This window comes from Danio rerio, chromosome 9, assembly GCF_049306965.1.
Source record: "Danio rerio strain Tuebingen ecotype United States chromosome 9, GRCz12tu, whole genome shotgun sequence".
NCBI lineage: Eukaryota > Metazoa > Chordata > Actinopteri > Cypriniformes > Danionidae > Danio > Danio rerio.
This window is the reverse complement of record NC_133184.1, coordinates 26,385,053-26,403,873: the sequence shown is the minus strand read 5'-3', so window position 1 is coordinate 26,403,873 and position 18,821 is coordinate 26,385,053. Positions and strand designations below refer to the sequence as shown.

The 18,821-nt window shown below is 36.1% G+C and overlaps 1 long non-coding RNA gene across 11 annotated transcripts in view; it reads left to right on the top strand.

The window, feature by feature from the left end:
* The window catches only part of LOC141376130 (uncharacterized), a 354,504-nt gene that overhangs the window by 123,096 nt on the left and 212,587 nt on the right, over positions 1 to 18,821 (top strand). Inside the window, exon 5 of one of the 11 annotated variants that reach the window (XR_012385388.1) lies at positions 99 to 195. The exons of the other annotated variants lie outside the window; for them this stretch is intronic. This is a non-coding gene — a long non-coding RNA (uncharacterized lncRNA). The remainder of the gene's footprint in view (positions 1 to 98; positions 196 to 18,821) is intronic. 11 annotated transcript variants of the gene reach the window in all.

Here is an 18,821-nt window from a genome sequence, read left to right as displayed (position 1 = left end):
AAGCGAGTAGCAACAAATCTAGCGACTTTTGTTTTGTGTTACTGGAGATTTTGTCTAGACTCCCATACTGTACCATTCCTATTCTTCTCCTGTTTCAGAGAACTGACACATGCCTAGTCCTCTCCCAACAGCAGCCTAAGGGCAAATCACTCCTCTGTGTACCGACGGCAAATGATTTAGCACCGGGAGTGTGAGGTATTTCCATTGTACAGTCAAACAGATCTGCTTCTCCTTTAGTTTACCAGTTTAATTTGACCTTCTTAATTTGAATTTGTCACATTCAAAGATATTTTAGTGACAGTTTTAGAACTTGCCTGAGTGCTAAAGTTGAGAGATTACTGCAAATTCACTGCACATCTATATTGATATACTGTATTCAAACAGCAATACATTTAGTTAAATTGATATGCATATAAAAAGCGTAGTGCGAATATAAGTACCTCTTTATTAACCATAGGCTGTTAAACAAACTGAAACGCACAACGTGAAGATGTAAGCAATATGCAAATTGATGTATGACGAAATCTAGCGACATATTCGGGCAGAAAATTGTGCCTGTCGAAAATAGTTGACTGCACTGCGTCCCGCTCTCATCAAAACAGATTTGGACTTGAGTGAGACAGATATGTATGAAGGTAAATCAGTTGCGTAACTCGAGTGCTTGCAAATGTAAATGTGAGCACTTGTGATAATAATATTTGTATGTGTAGGTTGAAATGTACACTTACAGCTCTGATGTGAACAGCTGAATCCCTCGATTTGCGCACACACACAACAATCCACACACTTGTGTTTTAAATTGGAAGTTGCAGATTAATAGTTGTGTATTTGTAAAATGTCATTTACAAATACAAAGTGACAGACACATGTGTGCACGGCAAATTTGATTGCATCTTCTCTCTACAACCACAGGTCGGCACTCACAACCTCTCAGTTTCGTCAGTACAACTACAAATCTCCCGCGCTCTGACTTTTGCTACACATCTCCCGCGATCTCTGTAGCAGAACCCATCTGTGCACTTGCAAATGCAGAGGCGTGAGCAGCGCGGGGCGGGGGAGGGGCGGGGCAGGTGTAAAGCTGTTCGATTGGCTGATGCCTGACCAATGAACAATGCCAGCAGCCAAGAGGACTGAGGTGCAAAATAATAATTTCCCACGATTATTTAATTATTTAGGGTTTATTTGAACTCTTTTCTGAAGAGATTCTTGTTAAAAATAATAAATTCTGTGGAAATGTACATACCAGTAAAAGAGCAGCAAAGCCAGTTTATTGGCTAGAGCCAGCCAATGAGATGGGGCGTTTCTGTTTGTCAGGACACAGGGCAGCTCACGTTGTTGGAGGCCTCGAGCAATCAGAGGGTAAGTTATGATTTTTAATAATTTTTTATATGTTCAATACTGTTAGCTAAGCTAAGGACTGCGCTAGGTGCTTCTCTAGTTTGTTTTTTTATATAAGAAACAGTTATGAGTTATGTAGGAGTTGCTTTCTATCATGTTATATCGTTCTAAAGATACGATTCAACCCACATGAAATAAGTTGTAATAGTATTTATAGCAAATAATATTACGTTTTTGAACCATACTAACTATAGTAAACTGTATTATACTGTATATACTGCAGTATCTACAACTTTGTTAATGAATGCAACAGCACACTGTAGTATTAACTAGCATGAACTTTAATAAATTAAAGTATATTTACACACACATTAATAGCAATTAAAAATAACACTAGGCGTTTCAGTTTCTTACAGATCATACCGGTTTTTGTTATAATAACCTGCATCATGGCTATCTATCCATCTATCTATTTACATGTTTGTGTACAGTGTGTCCTTTATATCACTTTTTTAATTATGAAAGTTACTAACTATAGGTTATTTCTCAGTTTCCTGTAAGGATGGAGTGACAGGAGAGATCAGCATGTTTCAAGTCGATGAGGAACTCAGAGAAGCTGCATAGCTTGAATAGGATGTTATTTATGCTAAAGATGACATGATGATCCAGCTCATCTACAAACACTTCAAAATGATTCAGATCATTCAAGAGGAAGCCGACCATTTGTTTTCTCTTTTTACCTGCCAAGATGATTACAGATTTGAACAAAACACACACTCACCAACACACAACTTTTATTTTGATAATTGTTTAATGTAGTATTTTTACACTTTACTGTAAAGTAGGGCTGTCAAACTTAGTTCCTGGAGGGCCGTAACCCTGCACGTTTTTAGTTTCAACCCTGCTTCAACACACTTAAGTGAAAGTTTCAAACAAACCTGAAGGACTCAGTTAGTTTGATCAGGTGTGTTTAATTAGGGTTAGAACTAAACTTTGCAAAGCTGCAGCCCTCCAGGAACTGAGTTTGACACCTGTGCTGTAAGGGAAATGTTTAACATTAATTTGTCAAATAAAATTTACAGTGCAAATAAGTGCAGTGCAAATGTCTAGTTACTTGTATTGAAATATTTCAGGGTTTTTCCTTGTTCATAATGAGATGGAGGTGGTAAATCCAACTTCATCATTACCCATCAAATGTTATCTCCTCTTTAATCCTTTGCTCAAACCTTTAGTAATGGTCAGAAAGCAAGCCATTGTGTAAAGCTGGTTGATGCTCGCTGTAATGGAGAGAGATGATGACTGTTCAGCTTATGTTGCTTAACCCTGCAGATGAGATGCTCAAAGTGGACCCTTAGCCGAGCGATGGACACTGTCTCCCTCACCTAGTTGCTCTTCCTTTGAACACACATATCATGTTGAAGGATGCAAGTTGTGGACCTAAATCAGATGTAATGGATGTAGATGTATAAATCAGAAAGAAATGAAACTGCTTTAAAATGTATTAGGTTTTACATATAAATATGTGTTCTTAACAGATTTGTTTCAACTTGATATTTGCATAATAAATGACATTAGAATGTTTAGTTTTAAACAGATAGCTATATTTCAATCTTATCAAATTTTAGCTATATATATATATATACTTTAATTTATTAAAGTTCATGCTAGTTAATACTACAGTGTGCTGTTGCATTCATTAACAAAGTTGTAGATACTGCAGTATATACAGTATAATACAGTTTACTATAGTTAGTATGGTTCAAAAACGTAATATTATTTGCTATAAATACTATTACAACTTATTTCATGTGGGTTGAATCGTATCTTTAGAACGATATAACATGATAGAAAGCAACTCCTACATAACTCATAACTGTTTCTTATATAAAAAAACAAACTAGAGAAGCACCTAGCGCAGTCCTTAGCTTAGCTAACAGTATTGAACATATAAAAAATTATTAAAAATCATAACTTACCCTCTGATTGCTCGAGGCCTCCAACAACGTGAGCTGCCCTGTGTCCTGACAAACAGAAACGCCCCATCTCATTGGCTGGCTCTAGCCAATAAACTGGCTTTGCTGCTCTTTTACTGGTATGTACATTTCCACAGAATTTATTATTTTTAACAAGAATCTCTTCAGAAAAGAGTTCAAATAAACCCTAAATAATTAAATAATCGTGGGAAATTATTATTTTGCACCTCAGTCCTCTTGGCTGCTGGCATTGTTCATTGGTCAGGCATCAGCCAATCGAACAGCTTTACACCTGCCCCGCCCCTCCCCCGCCCCGCGCTGCTCACGCCTCTGCATTTGCAAGTGCACAGATGGGTTCTGCTACAGAGATCGCGGGAGATGTGTAGCAAAAGTCAGAGCGCGGGAGATTTGTAGTTGTACTGACGAAACTGAGAGGTTGTGAGTGCCGACCTGTGGTTGTAGAGAGAAGATGCAATCAAATTTGCCGTGCACACATGTGTCTGTCACTTTGTATTTGTAAATGACATTTTACAAATACACAACTATTAATCTGCAACTTCCAATTTAAAACACAAGTGTGTGGATTGTTGTGTGTGTGCGCAAATCGAGGGATTCAGCTGTTTACATCAGAGCTGTAAGTGTACATTTCAACCTACACATACAAATATTATTATCACAAGTGCTCACATTTACATTTGCAAGCACTCGAGTTACGCAACTGATTTACCTTCATAGATATGTGGAGAATGTGCTCTGGGATATAAGCTAAAAATATAGCCGATTAAGTTAAAATGTTTGTTCATATCAGTGGATGACTTGTTTTGATGCTGGATTGAGTTGAATTGTGTGGCTGTAAAGCATTATTTTTTAGTATATAGTGGGTTTTGTGTTATGAGCTGTTAATGACTTGGTTCAACTTATCGCCCGCTCCAATTTTTTTATGGCGATAATATATTCTTTTTTCATCAACTTTGCTACTTAAGCATAATTTAAAAAGGTGGATTATTTCTTTGAAATCATCTTGCAGTTAAAATTGTCAAGAAATATTGTTATTTTATGTCCAAGTTGTGTCTTTGTAGTCGTGTATTACCTTTGAGTTGTTAATCTGCTTCAGTGTTAAAGGGGGAGCAGTGCTTCACTTTTCTCTCTTTTTGCAGCACTCGCAGAGCAGAGAACTAAGTGTGTTTGGGTGGTGATTCTCAATGTCCTGTCTTTAATAAACTGCAACAAACTAATAACCACTATACGGTCCAATTTGTAAGTGATGATAGACTGAAATAATTTCCTGTATTTTCAATGTATGAGATTATATGTAGAATTTGAGAAATATGTAAATGTTACTTATTTAAATATAATTATATATATATATATATATATATATATATATATATATATATATATATATATATATATATATATTATAATATTATTATTATTATTAATATTATTATTATTATTACTACTACGTTATGCTAGTTTGTGTGTATGTGATGTCTGGTGTCTGTTGAAAGAAAACAAGAGATACTAAATGTTGTATGTAAAAGAGTTTATTGTTCAACGGGAATAAACAATAGGCTTGCACGCTCGGGCTTGCACGCTCAGGCAACCGCGCTTCCTCTGCAAGTGACGTCATTTACAATCGTCACCTGTGGCCGCATGCATGTAAGTCTTTCTGTGATTTAACTTAAGGGTGTCCCTAAGGCGGAAAAATCTCTGAGGTAAAAGATTTCATTAAAATTGTTGCAACAAACTTCTTATCTGTCACCTTTACTCAAGTTTTTTTTAAGCATTTCACTACTGTAGTTTCTGGCAACAAACAGCAATGGGCCTCACAGTTACTATAGTTTCGTAAACAGATCAATCTCGACATTTTGTTTGGAGGACCTATAAAACTGGGCTGGGATCATGTAGAGACTGTTGAAGCTGTGCTGCAGCTGTGATTTCATATGGATACACTCCTGCGCAGACGTGCTAACTTATGAAGAATAGTTATAAAGATTAGTCGTTCAAGAATCATTGCTGTAAGTCCATAATGTGTATCTGTTAGTTGTAATACTACAACTCCTTGAAATGTTTAAAATAAAAACTAAATTTTTTTTATTCATAACTTTGGAAGAATACGTTGTGTGTATATTTAGACCTGACAGTTGATATAAATAAATACTAAGCTTTGCTGGCATGAAGGTTAATAGTAGCCTGCTTTGGTAAATTTACATCAAAGCATATAATCATATGATGAATATACTAACTGCCTTTCTGGGGGTGGGGGTGGGTGTGTTGTCATGGTGTACAACTTAAGTACTTAAAATTATTTGACAATGTCTTCACTGTCTACATAAACGAACTGGAAACTTACTTTTGGTTTATTTATGTTGATTTCAAGTGATGTGACAGGTGCAGGTGTCGATTGTAAATGACGTTTCTTGCATAGGAAGTGCAGGTGCCTGAGGGTGTAAGCCTGACGATGCAAGTGCAACTCTGCAGCCAGACCTTTCTCCTTGAGTGAGACAGGAACAAGGAACTGAGTGTGTCTGTGTGGTGATTATCACTGTCCTGTCTTTAATAAACTGCAGATGTGATCCACCAAATCCACTGGTGTCAGGGAATTCTTTGTGGCGAGAGACAAAGTCTGCTACATCTTGACAACACAAACATTACTGTCACCTCAACGGAAACCACACCTCTGCTTTCATTTGATTGGAGAATGAAAAAGATGCGGCTGATGTAACACTATGCTCAGAGTTTACTTCTTCTTGACTGCAAGCGCACAGAGCGCAAAGGCAAAATTGCAAAGTGCAGCAGGTGGTTAAAACGCGAGACGTGCAGAGCACATAAGCAGCGTGCAAAACACTTACGGTCTTAGTTAAGTGTTCAAAAGATGCACCTCTCAATGCAAAAAGCGCGTTTAGTGTGATCCGCTCCTAAGGGTGTTTTCCAGTGCTGGGTTGTCCAGTGCATCCGCCACATAAAACTTGCCAGAGTAATTGGTGGTTCATTCCGCTGTGGCGGCCTCAGCCTAAGCCGAATGATTTGAGTGATTCTTTGAGTGGGGTGTTACTTGGAAAACTAGTGTTCTGTTAAAAATAAATCTTTAAAGTCAGTGTCTAAACCCCGAGGGCCCAATTGTTATGCCTGTGGCCTCCTGATTTGTCCCGGATCCCTCCGAGTGAACAGAGGGGTGACAGAATGCAGACAGGTGTGACCGCCACAGCCAGCTGTGACCTGAAGGTGCCGTTTGGTCCTGGAGGGCTGACAGTAGCCTGGCAGACCACCAGACAATCAGAACAGGGGCAGACGGAGTGACCCAGCACCCCACCTGCAGGAGTCTGCAGAGTCCACAGGCCACCCGAAGCTCTGCCTGTCTGGATCCTCTCCAGCCACCTGTCAGGTGCACCAGCTGCTTGCCCCCCTTAAGCTCGCTAGTCCATCTGTGCCCAGGTCTGGATTTGATATATTACTCAGTATCGTAAAGGATAATGTTGTAATGTCTCTAAATTGTGTTAGCTGTGTCACATTTTTCTTTGGCTGGTGTAATATGTGGTGGTGCAGAGTACAGGCTGCAGATACCGGCACTGCAGCATTCACTTCTGATATTTATGTCTCATTTGTTTACACTCATGGAAGGGGTAATTTAATGAACAAAAATTACGGTGATGTTTTGCAGTGAACAGAACAGCAAAACTCACATCTTCATGCTTGATTAACAACTGGCAGTATAATGTGTTTATGTGTGTGTGTCTGTGTGTGAGAGTGTTTGAGAGAGAGTCAGGCTTTGCTTGAATTATAAGGACTATCAAATTATAAAATCAAAAAGTAATTTTCAACTTTTGTTCTCTTTTGTGTGGTAATTCAAAGTGAAACACTAAAAAAAATCTACAGTTGATTAGAAAGGTCATTGGCATAGCTATATAATGTTTATATATATTTTTCGTAAATTATATATATATATATATATATATATATATATATATATATATATATATATATATATATATATATACACACATTTATAAATAAATACATACACACACACACACACACACACACACAAACACACAAACACACACACACACACACACACATATATATATATATATATATATATATATATATATATATATATATATATATATATATGTATGTGTGTGTGTGTTTGTGTGTGTGTGTGTGTGTGTGTGTGTATATATATATATATATATATATATATATATATATATATATATATATATATATATATAAATAACACACACAGACACATTTTTGTGATTCAACTATTGTTTCACACATACAGTTGAAATCAGAATTATTAGCCCCCTTCAAATTTTTTTTTCTTTTTAAAAATATTTTCAAAGTGATGTTTAACAGAGCAAGGAATTTTTCACAGTATGTCTGATAAAATTCTTTCTTCTGGTGAAAGTCTTAATTGTTTTATTTTGGCTAGAATAAAAGTAGTTATTAATTTTTTAAACATCGTTTTAGGGACAAAATTAATAGCCCCTTTAAGCTATATTTTTTCTCGATAATCTACAAAACAAACCATCATTATACAATAACTTGCCTAATTACCCTAACCTGCCTAGTTACCCTAATTAACCCAGTTAAGCCTTTAAATGTCACTTTAAGTTGTATAGAAGTGTCTTGAAAAATATCTAGTCCAATATTATTTACTGTCATCATGGTAAAGATAAAATAAATCAGTTATTAGAAATGAGTTATTAAAACTATTATGATTAGAAATGTGTTAAATTTTTTTCTCTGTGTTAAACAGATATTGAGGAAAAAATAAATAAGCGCTCTAATATTTCAGGGGGGCTAATAATTCTGACTTCAACTGTATATATTTAACACATTTCTTCTGGATGAGACATTAAACCAAAGTCCGACTGACTGTGGTCTTTAAAATTCCCAGGATGTCTTTTGAAAAAGACTAGGGGTTTAACCCCGGCATCCTGACCTTATTTGCACATTGGCCTCTGTCCACCATGGCCTCCTAACCATCTCCTCCCCACCAATTAGCTGATGTGTGGTGTGCGGTGTGGCGCAATATGGCTGCTGTCAAATCATCCAGGTGGATGTTGCACACTGGTGGTGGATGAGGAGACCCCCCCTCCCCCCCAATCCCATTGAGTAAAGTGCTTTGCGTATCTAGAAAAGCGCTATATAAATGTAAGAAATTATTACCAATAATGGAATATATATGCTGTTAATTTACCCACAGGTCATCCAATTCCAGGATGTAGGAATTTTATATATAATAAAAAGCAATATTTTTAAAAAAAGATTGGAGCAAATCATATTTTAAGAATTTCTAGTAAACATCCCCCCCCCCCCCCCCTTTCCACTAAATTGTCAGTTTAGAATTATGTATAAAACATGATCTGTCTTTCTATTTTTTGTGAACAATTGATATAATGGTCTTTGTTCATATTACTAATGTATGCAAGTGTAAACATATTGAACCTTATGGTGTCATCAAAAAACATCTTTTTGTGGAATGCTAATAATGTTGTGGGTTAGGTTTATTATTACAGGATAGAAATAGTCCTTATGACACAAATGTGCATAGAGTATATATATATATATATATATATATATATATATATATATATATATATATATATATATATATATATATATATATATATATACTCTATGCACATTTGTGTCATAAGGACTATCATATTTATTTATCATTTTTTTTTTTTTTTGTGTGGGTGTGTGTATGAGTATCTGCACTTCGGCCATGAAACCCAGTTTTGCTCCTCCATCAAGGTTGCATACTTGCCCTCCGTCTCTCTCTCTCTCTCTCTCTCTCTCTCTCTCTCTAATGGGCTCTCGTTGCTGCTGTAATGCCAATTAAAAAATGAGTACAAAGTTTCCCGGAGAGTCTGAAGCTTCCTGCAGTATTCAACAACACTGATGAAAGAAACAGTGCACTCATGTGCTGTGCAGACAAGCCACTGCCCAAGTACTGAATGTAAAACCATCATTTAATCTTAACTGCTTGAGTACAAATGAGAAGAGCCAAACATACGGTAGTCTGGACAAAATTGTTCTTTAAACAGTGAATTAATTAAATATGTATTATTCTGAATCATTTGTACATTGTATGGCTGAAGTCTTCTATTGGCTTCCTGATGCGTTTAAATCCACCCCTTAACAATGTGCATTTACTTATTTTATATCTCATTTTGATGTACATTTAGCATGTGCAGAATGATGGCACACTGTGATTGTGGTAAATAAATACAATTTGTTGGTAATTCAGTTGTTATAGAGCAAAAATATACAATTTTTTCAAATACAATTTATTTATTCAAAGAAGGGTAAGATGGCGCCCTGCCTTTGGCTTTTACCAAATGTATAATTCACTTTTGATGTAATTCCATCTGATTAACATTTATGTTTTTGTCATTAATGTAAAATCTAAATAACTGTGAATGTATGTGTAAATGTAAATGCATATGATAATATGTAATAATTAAAAAGCACATGACATACAAAGCAGGTTCACAGTAATAGGCATTAATCTGAAAGGAACATTTACTCTGACTTTTTTACAGGCATGTGAATATTTGCATATTTAATTGAGCATGTTTTAATTGGAGATATGCCATAATTGCAACACTATGAATACAAATTGCATAAATTCACTCAGCCTGTGAAAATTTAGGAAACGTGGAAATCATTAATGGAAATACTGAATAATTAACAAAACTATAACACGTATTGGGCGAAGCAGTGGCACAGTGGGTAGTGTTGTCGCCTCACAGCAAGAAGGTCGCTGGTTCGAGCCTTGGCTCAGTTGATGTTTCTGTGTGGAGTTTGCATGTTCTCCCTGCGTTCGCGTGGGTTTCCTCCGGGTGCACCGGTTTTCCCCACAGTCCAAAGACATGTGGTACAGGTGAATTGGGTAGGCTAAATTGTCCGTAGTGTTGGAGTGTGTGTGTGTGTGTGTGTGTGTGTGTGTGGTTGTTTCCCAGAGATGGGTTGCGGCTGAAAGGGCATCCGCTGCGTAAAAACTTGCTGGATAAGTTGGCTGTTCATTCCGCTGTGGCGACCCCGGATTAATAAAGGGACTGAGCCGACAAGAAAATGAATGAATGAACGAATGAATAACACATGTTTTTAAGTGGAACAATAAGAACACTTTTTCTCTAAACAACTCTTAACAAAAAAGACACATGCGAATCCAAGAATGCAAAACTTATCCTAATCCCCCATTTTTAAAGTAATTGTAATACAGTGTTTTCTTACAAAAGAGCCTACATAAACATAATATTTTGAGATAGGTTTTTAGTATATGTGACATATATAAAATTCCAATAATAATTAATTCATGCCGTTTTCCTATATTATATGTGAAGACATGTTTACACTTATGTGTACATATATACATACATACATGTACCTATATAGGTTTACCTATATATTAGTAAGATTATTAAAATCCATAGCTGCTAGACAACATAAATAAAATCCCCAAAATATAGAAATTTACATTTTTTATTTACTTAAAAACAATCAAATAGTAAGGGAAAAATTATAGTACAACAACAAAAATAAAACAAAAATATAATAATAATAATAATAATAATAATAATAATAATAATAATAATAATAATAATAATATAATAAAAATATATAATAAAACACAATTTATAATTCACACTTTCTTCATACAAGAAAGAATTGACCTTGTAAATGTTTCAGGAAAACGTATAAACATCATAGCTTTCCATCTCCTCTCAAATATTTAGCATTGTTAAATTCCATAACATGTCAATTACATGTGATACTAATTTCAAGTGTTAGCACATACATATGTTTTTTCTTATTTTGTGAAAAAACATGTTTTTCTTTTTGCCTTGATAGAGAATATGAGCTGGGCATCATGGATGTCACTTGCCAAAGTGAGATATGAGCTAGATAGGAGAGATATCTTGTATGTACATATAGGGGTTATATTTGAATGTTAAGAAGCAATACAGGAGACCTATATGGCCTCAATTGTGCCTATATGAGGCATATATCCACATATACGCAGCATATATATATGTATATATGTGTAGGTATATATATATATATATATATATATATATATATATATATATGTATATATATATATATATATATATATATATATATATATATATATATATATATATGTGTGTGTGTGTGTGTGTGTGTGTGCGCGCATATATCCTCATGTAGGCTCTTTTGATATGGGCAGAACATCTTGCTAATGGATATTTGTATCGTTGTCAATAAAGAAAGTTTCTCAGTGTGTAAAGATGTATGGTTGTAGGTTTGCGCGGACTTCCTGGTGTGTTTGTGTTATTGTCATGTGGTTTAGTTTTGTTTCATTCATGTGTGTTGTAGTGGCACACTGTTGGTGTGTTGGTCATGTGATTGATTGTTTTGCCAATCATCTGTGCTGATCATTCGCAGCAGCTGTGGCTAATTATCATGCCTACAGTTTATCTGAGCACTGGGTTTTTGTCATTGTCACTTCGTTATCGTTCATCATTGTGACATTAGCTGCGTCCCAAATGGCACACTACAGTATACATTATGTACTTATGCATTTACACACTTAACAGCAAATTATATGTATGCATTGTCATTCCAAATGGAACACTAGTGGGGTTTTCACTCATCGGAAATTTAAGCCATTTCCCAGATGATGTTTATTGGATGCCCAATTAGTGAAATAAATGACTAAGCTACCAAATAATACCTGCCATGAGCATAAGTGCATTCATCATCATATGGTATAACCCTCTTGTAGGAGAATTTTGCTTTCAGAATCCAAAACAAATAGAGTAATCCAACATCAGTGCCCTAAAGCTCCGCCCCTTCTGCTACGTGAGCAAAGCAGCAGCTGTTGAGTGCGTGAAGTGTCCATCATTCCAATCTCCATTTTAATGGTTAAGCATCAAGTGCATCATTTGGGTAATTAAAGTGCACTTAATCCTTTTAGAGTTTTCAGTGTGAACGCACTACTTGCTCTATTTAAACTACAAAATGGTGTAGAATAGTGCTAAAGTATGCGATTTAAGAGGCACCTTCTATGTTTTGTCAGGACTCTGTGTTTATCGGTAGAGCCACTCTGATGTGGACTTCACCAGCTCCTCCCTACAGCACCACGTTTATTTTCATTTTTTCTATTTTAATGCATTTGACTTTTGCACCTTTCATTAATGGCCTTGCGTCTGCATCCTTGTTGCTGTTATTATTTTGGGGGAAATGTGACAAGATGTTCCTTAACATCATACAATCACTGCTAGAAAGGCACCAGACATGCAGAATTGACTAAAAACCTGGAGAATTTCAAAAGTGGACAGTTTATCTCAGGACTGTAAATGCGTTCAAGTCTATGATAGAATAGGACAACCCAACCCAACAGCTGTTTCAATGAGCACCAGGCATGCACACGCATCTGCTTTCCAGCCTGCATCTGTAAGTGTATATTATACGAGATGCAATTCCAACGCAGTTAAAGGACTCCCTTGTGCCACATCGTTGCCAATACACCACGATGATGAACAGCATTGCTCCTCGTCCTCTCATATGTCTATTTTAACAAATCTTGTTTTGTGCCAGCAGAACATTGCTCTTCATCCTCGCTCAGATCTCTTTTTTTAAGTGACACATCACCTGGCAGCAGGTGCACGATAACCTCCTTCTGCGCGAGACTTATTGGGATGCAGAGGAGGATGCAACCTTGGAATAAAATGGAAGGGAGTCTCCAAGAGAAGCAGTGACTCAGAGAAATGCAAAAGGGCAAACGGCCCAGCTGCCTTAAGGGGAGACACAGCCAAGCTGATTGTCCATTCCCACCCTCAGCGGAGGAGCAGCAGCTCTGCACACACATTATTGAGACATCCTTCAGTCACCGAGGAGGCTTTATTATTGATGGAAAGAGGAAGACCTTGGGAGATGGATGTGGCTTGTGAGTTTGTGTGTGCGTGTGTGTTAGGCAAGGTAGATTGCTAGCCACAGAGACAAAAGCTATTTCATCGTCTATACAAACAATCTGGAAAAAAGCTTGGAACGGTAAATATAAGGCAGCCCTCATGGAGAACAGGTGACTTTAGTCTTGTGTTTTCAACCAGCCTGCTTGGTTAAATGCTACTATGGGTGTTGACAGTACCTCTAATGTACAGTACTGTTCAAATATATATGCACTACTGTACCATATACAAATTTGTAACATTTAAAATGATTTTGCAAGATGTCTGTAATGCTAATCAAGGCTGCAACCATTTCATTGGAAGTATTGTGATATATTATTTAAAGCTTTAATGAATACTGTTGTCTTATTAGTTTAACTAAATTTTTATTGATGCTTATTAATCAGATAGATACAATAATATATAGAATGAGTGAGACATCGATTGTTCCAGTTCTACAGCAGAACACAAAATAAGCTGACAATTTCTTACTCTGAATGAAACATAATACATTCAGTCAAATATACAATTCAATCATAAATTCTAGCATCAACAACAGGATTTAGAACAGAATGTAAAAAAAAAAAAAAAAACATACATAGTCACATTTCCGGGTTTCTCAGTTGCGGAAGTCATCATAGTTGGGAAAACTTAAAGCGCAGTGAATAGGGGAATACAACAAATATAAATTTGTATTTACCTTCAAATTTTTAAAGATTTTATTTGCTGAAATAAAAGGAAAAACTACATGATGATGTTATAAAGATGTTCAGAAAAAGGAACAAAATTGTGTGAGACTGATGACTGATGACGGCAGCCAGTGGAGAGATCAGATTTACTGTCCTGTCCCATATACATTAGAAACACCTTACACAAGTGGTAATTCGTTTTTTTGTAATTTGAAGCAAAGATGATAGAATACATACATAACTACATATAAATGTTCATACCTTTTTAGAAAAACTTTAAGGATTTAAGATTATGATGACCTTTAAATGCGTTATATTAGGCTTGTGAAAAGGGTCCATAAACAATTATACAATAACTAACATGCAATACAGTTAAATATGTAAATACAGATGTAATAATACACAAAATAAAAAAATAATAGAAGAAAAGCTAATACTTTTAATATGTATAAAATAAATGTTATGTATTCTTTTTGTGGCATTTTTTTCAGAAATCATTCTGATATTGTTTATTATCAGTATTTCAAGAGCTCACACTTGAGTTCACACTTAGCTGATGATTGATTATAAAGCGTGTCTGTCCCGGGAGAGAGCCCTGAGCTCATAAGATACTCGGGGCTCGGTAGGTAGGTCTCGAGAACTCCCTCGCTTATTACGGCTATTGGCAATTAAGACTTGCTGATTAAGAGCTCATCAATGGTGCAGATGTGGTTCGTTCAATTCACCCAGGCTGCATGTCTTTAGCTGTTGGAGGAAATCGGAGAACTCAGGGAAAGCCCTTGCAAGCATAGTGAGAACATGTAAACTCCACACAGAAACATCCACTGGTCAAGTAAGAATTCAAGCAATTACATTCTTGCTGAGGCAACAGTGCTAACCTCCGGCCTGCCGTACGGCCATGTCAAGGAAAAGGATGGAGGAGTAGGGGTGAAAGGGGAGGTTCTTTAAGACAAAAATAACTATGGTGGGAAACTCTGATTATTTATAGTCAGGAATTATCTGGTTGGTGAAACCTTCGTTGCTAATGAAGGACCAGCAGTGGACAATTAAAAGCATGAGATCCTCTTGAGAAATTAGTTTATAAATAAACTTATCTAAAAATTGTTGTGCTGCTTATGTGAAAATCATGATTTTATTTGTTAATTTATGTAAATCTTGTTAGGTCAGTATGAAAAACAATAGAAGCCTATTGCAGATCTTCACAAAGATAGATGTACAGTATGTGCTGGTGTGTGCATGTGGGAGTAGTGTGTGTGTGTGTGTGTGTGTGTGTAATTTTCACAGCAGAAAATGAGGGCTTGTGCTGCATTGGAAATGAAGAACTGATTTTTCTCCTACAGTTATGAGCAAAATCACTGATCACTCAAAAGAGTCATGACCTCAAATTGTCAGGGTGTTCTTACAACTTTGATTTGTTCATCGTTGTTATGAGATTTGACTATCTAATTCTTCACTGCTCTTTATGGTAATAATGAAGGACAGAGCAAGGTAAGATATCATAATTCATTCATTCATTCATTTTCTTTTCGGCTTAGTCCCTTTATTAATCTGGGGTCGCCACAGTGGAATGAACCGCCAACTTATCCAGCCAATTTTACATAGCAGATGCCCTTCCAGCTGCAACCCATCTCTGGAAAAATAAGATATCATGATTTATATTATAATTTATATAAGTATAATATAATAATCTGAAACATTAGATATTGGTAAAGATGTCAGTATAGTAAATTTAATCACCCATTTATAATAAAAACATCTTAATAATAATTTAGTTAAATTCATTAAAGGCTGTTGGTATTGTAGTTTTTAAATGCTAGTCCTCAACAGCTAGGCACAGGCCGATATAATATTTTGACAGTGTAATAACCTGGGATAAAAATATCACTGCTTCACTGTATTGTGATTACTGCTCAAAATGTGTTCTTTTTGAGAAACATTTCAAATATTTTGAAGCAGTGAACATGCAAGGCTGAATAATTAAAAGGAATCTTTGACTTCTGCTAGTTTCAGAAACCCAGATTTCCTTGAAATGTAAAATGGCATTTTTGGATATTTTCTGCTGGAGATACTGTTGTCCTAAAAAACAAAAATGTAAAATATTTTTTTTTACATATACCTAAAGAATGGTATAGTAAAACGTTTTGGCAGTTTTAAAACCTTGACTTTTTTAAACTGCAGTATACCTTGAAAACGGTTATCGCCTCATGCCTAATAGCAGATAAATATTTTCACTAACATACAAAAAAATTGTCTATTTCAGTCAACTTTTTGGCTGATGAAAGATTGTAAGTACAGCTATGGGTACCACAGAAGTGTTGAATGACTTGCTGTTAACAGGTTTTGGGAATTAGACAGCTTTGCTGGCTGGTTGTTCACATACCAGACAAAATGGATGTCATGCTCCTGACATGACATCCAGGCCTGGATATCTGTTGTGGGCAGATGTCATATCTTTCTGCTGCCCGTTTTAAAACCATGCTTTGCATTTATATTAGACATTTATTTAACCCTTCCAGTTCTACTTGACCTGCCCTGAGCAGGATTCAGTGGGATGGCTATTTTGGCATGGATGGCGAGCACACTGGCAATGTAGCCTCTAACATCAGTTGCCACAGTAGTTCGCCTCTCGAGAGTCAGGATTACTTGCACATCCCCTTCTAGCTGCCTTCAATACACTTCCCACCTAAGTTCTATTTCCATCCGGGTCACGGCACCACTATAACCCCTCTGGTTTCTACTGACCCACTTCAAGCAGGATTCGACCTGGCAATTCCAGCATGGGAGGCAGACACGTTAACTTGGATATTAAAGACTGCAGCTTCCAACATCAGTCTCTAGGGCATCTCTTACTCGCACAACTCCTACTGTAGCTGTACTCCATTGCATATATCAGGCAACATTCCCATTATAAATGTGAAAAATTAATATTGCTTTCACTTGTGTTGTGAATTTGCAGTGAGATACATTTCAGAATAGCAAAACACGACTTCTTTATGGAAGTATTTTACTCAAATCATGTAGCATTAGGGTAAAATTAACAATATGTTGGAAACGTTTTGTGTTGTTTGTGCTGTTGAAACCTAAGTTTCTTCCACTTAGATTGGCTGCACATGATCATTACAGAGAGGAGCTTTAAAAAGCTTGGTTGATAAAAATCCATTACACAGCGTGTTGAGGAGCAGGGAATAGCAGAAATCATTACTGAGAAGCTAACAGTGTGTGGTTTGAAAACCCATGATATTACAGGCTAAAACTAAGTGTGAAAAAGCGTACATCCTAGGTGGTGTAATCACAGCTCTTCTAACCTTGGCAGGGTCTGTTATACCTAAAAAAAAAAAAAGTTACTTGAGTCAAGGCAGATATACAAAAACAACAATAAGTTATTATTATTTCCCCCCTGATCCTTGTAATCCTGCTATTTTATTGTTGATGCCGGAGTCAAACCAGCTAATTTATTTTTGGCATGATGAGACGGAAAGAATAAAAGAACACAATGCGAGCCGTGAAATGGAGCTGAGCACATTTATTCAGGCTGATGTGAATCAAGAGTGAAATAGCCTTTATTGCAAGGCTTTTCATGTAATCCAATAATTGGTTGCATCAGAAGCCATTTTTAAACTGCTGTAAGAATGAATGAATGTGAAATAGAAGCTGTGAAATCATCTGAGAACCGTTTGCTTATCATTTCTCTGTTGTGAGTGTTTTTTTTTGTTTTTTTTTACCTGTGAAGCTAAGAATGTATTTAAGAAATACTTAATTTATGCACTGTTCAAGATTCAATGGAATGTTGACACGTGTTTATAATTATAAACTGGAAACATAAACTCTAGGATGTAAATAAACTTCATATATATATATATATATATATATATATATATATATATATATATATATATATATATACATGTGTGTGTGTGTGTATGTATGTGTGTGTTTGCATATATATATATATATATATATATATATATATATATATATATATATATATATGCACACACACATATACATACATACATATATATATATATATATATATATATATATATATATATATATATATATGGGCGACTGGGCTGACTGATTGTATTCCTGCTCATACTATACTATATAGTTTGCAAACATCACTTTAGACAAACTATTCTGTTCGAGAATGAAGCGCGGCTGGAGGCCTGGAAGCACATCACTTCAGGAGGAAGCTTGATTTAATTTAGCTAAACTGCGACATGGTCATCTTGCGGAAAAATTACCACCGATCCAACAGGTAATTTTGGTTGGTAAAGCGCTGTCACAAATATTTTCCTCCATATCCCATAATGCACAGCGCATCAGCCTACGGCAGCTGGATTAGACCAAAAGGCACAGTACTTTTTGCGGTTGGGTCTGTTTTAGTTGGGATCATATTCTTACCACAAACTAACCGCTCCAGGGTTTGTTTGAAACCCTATCGAGACAACCTTTTCAAGCAGGTCTCGGTATGCTTTTTTTGGTCCGCTTTTGGTGTGCACTCAAGTATGATTGCTGCATTCACACCTGCCCTAAAGAAGCGCACCAAGAGGGAAAACAAACTCTAGTGCGATTCAACCGAACTAAATAAGGCAGGTGTGAAAGCACCCTAAGACTTCATATTACACACTAACCGGTCACTTTTTTAGGTACATCTCTCTAACTGCTTGTAATGCAAATTTTAAATCAGCCAAAAACATGGCAGCAGCTCAATGCATTTAGGCAAATTGACATGGTTAAGACGATCTGCTGCAGTTCAAATAGAGCATCAGAATGGGGAGGAAAGGGGATTTAAGTACTTTGAACATGGCATAGTAGTTGGTGCCAGACGGGCTGGTCTGAGTATTTCAGAAACTGCTGAT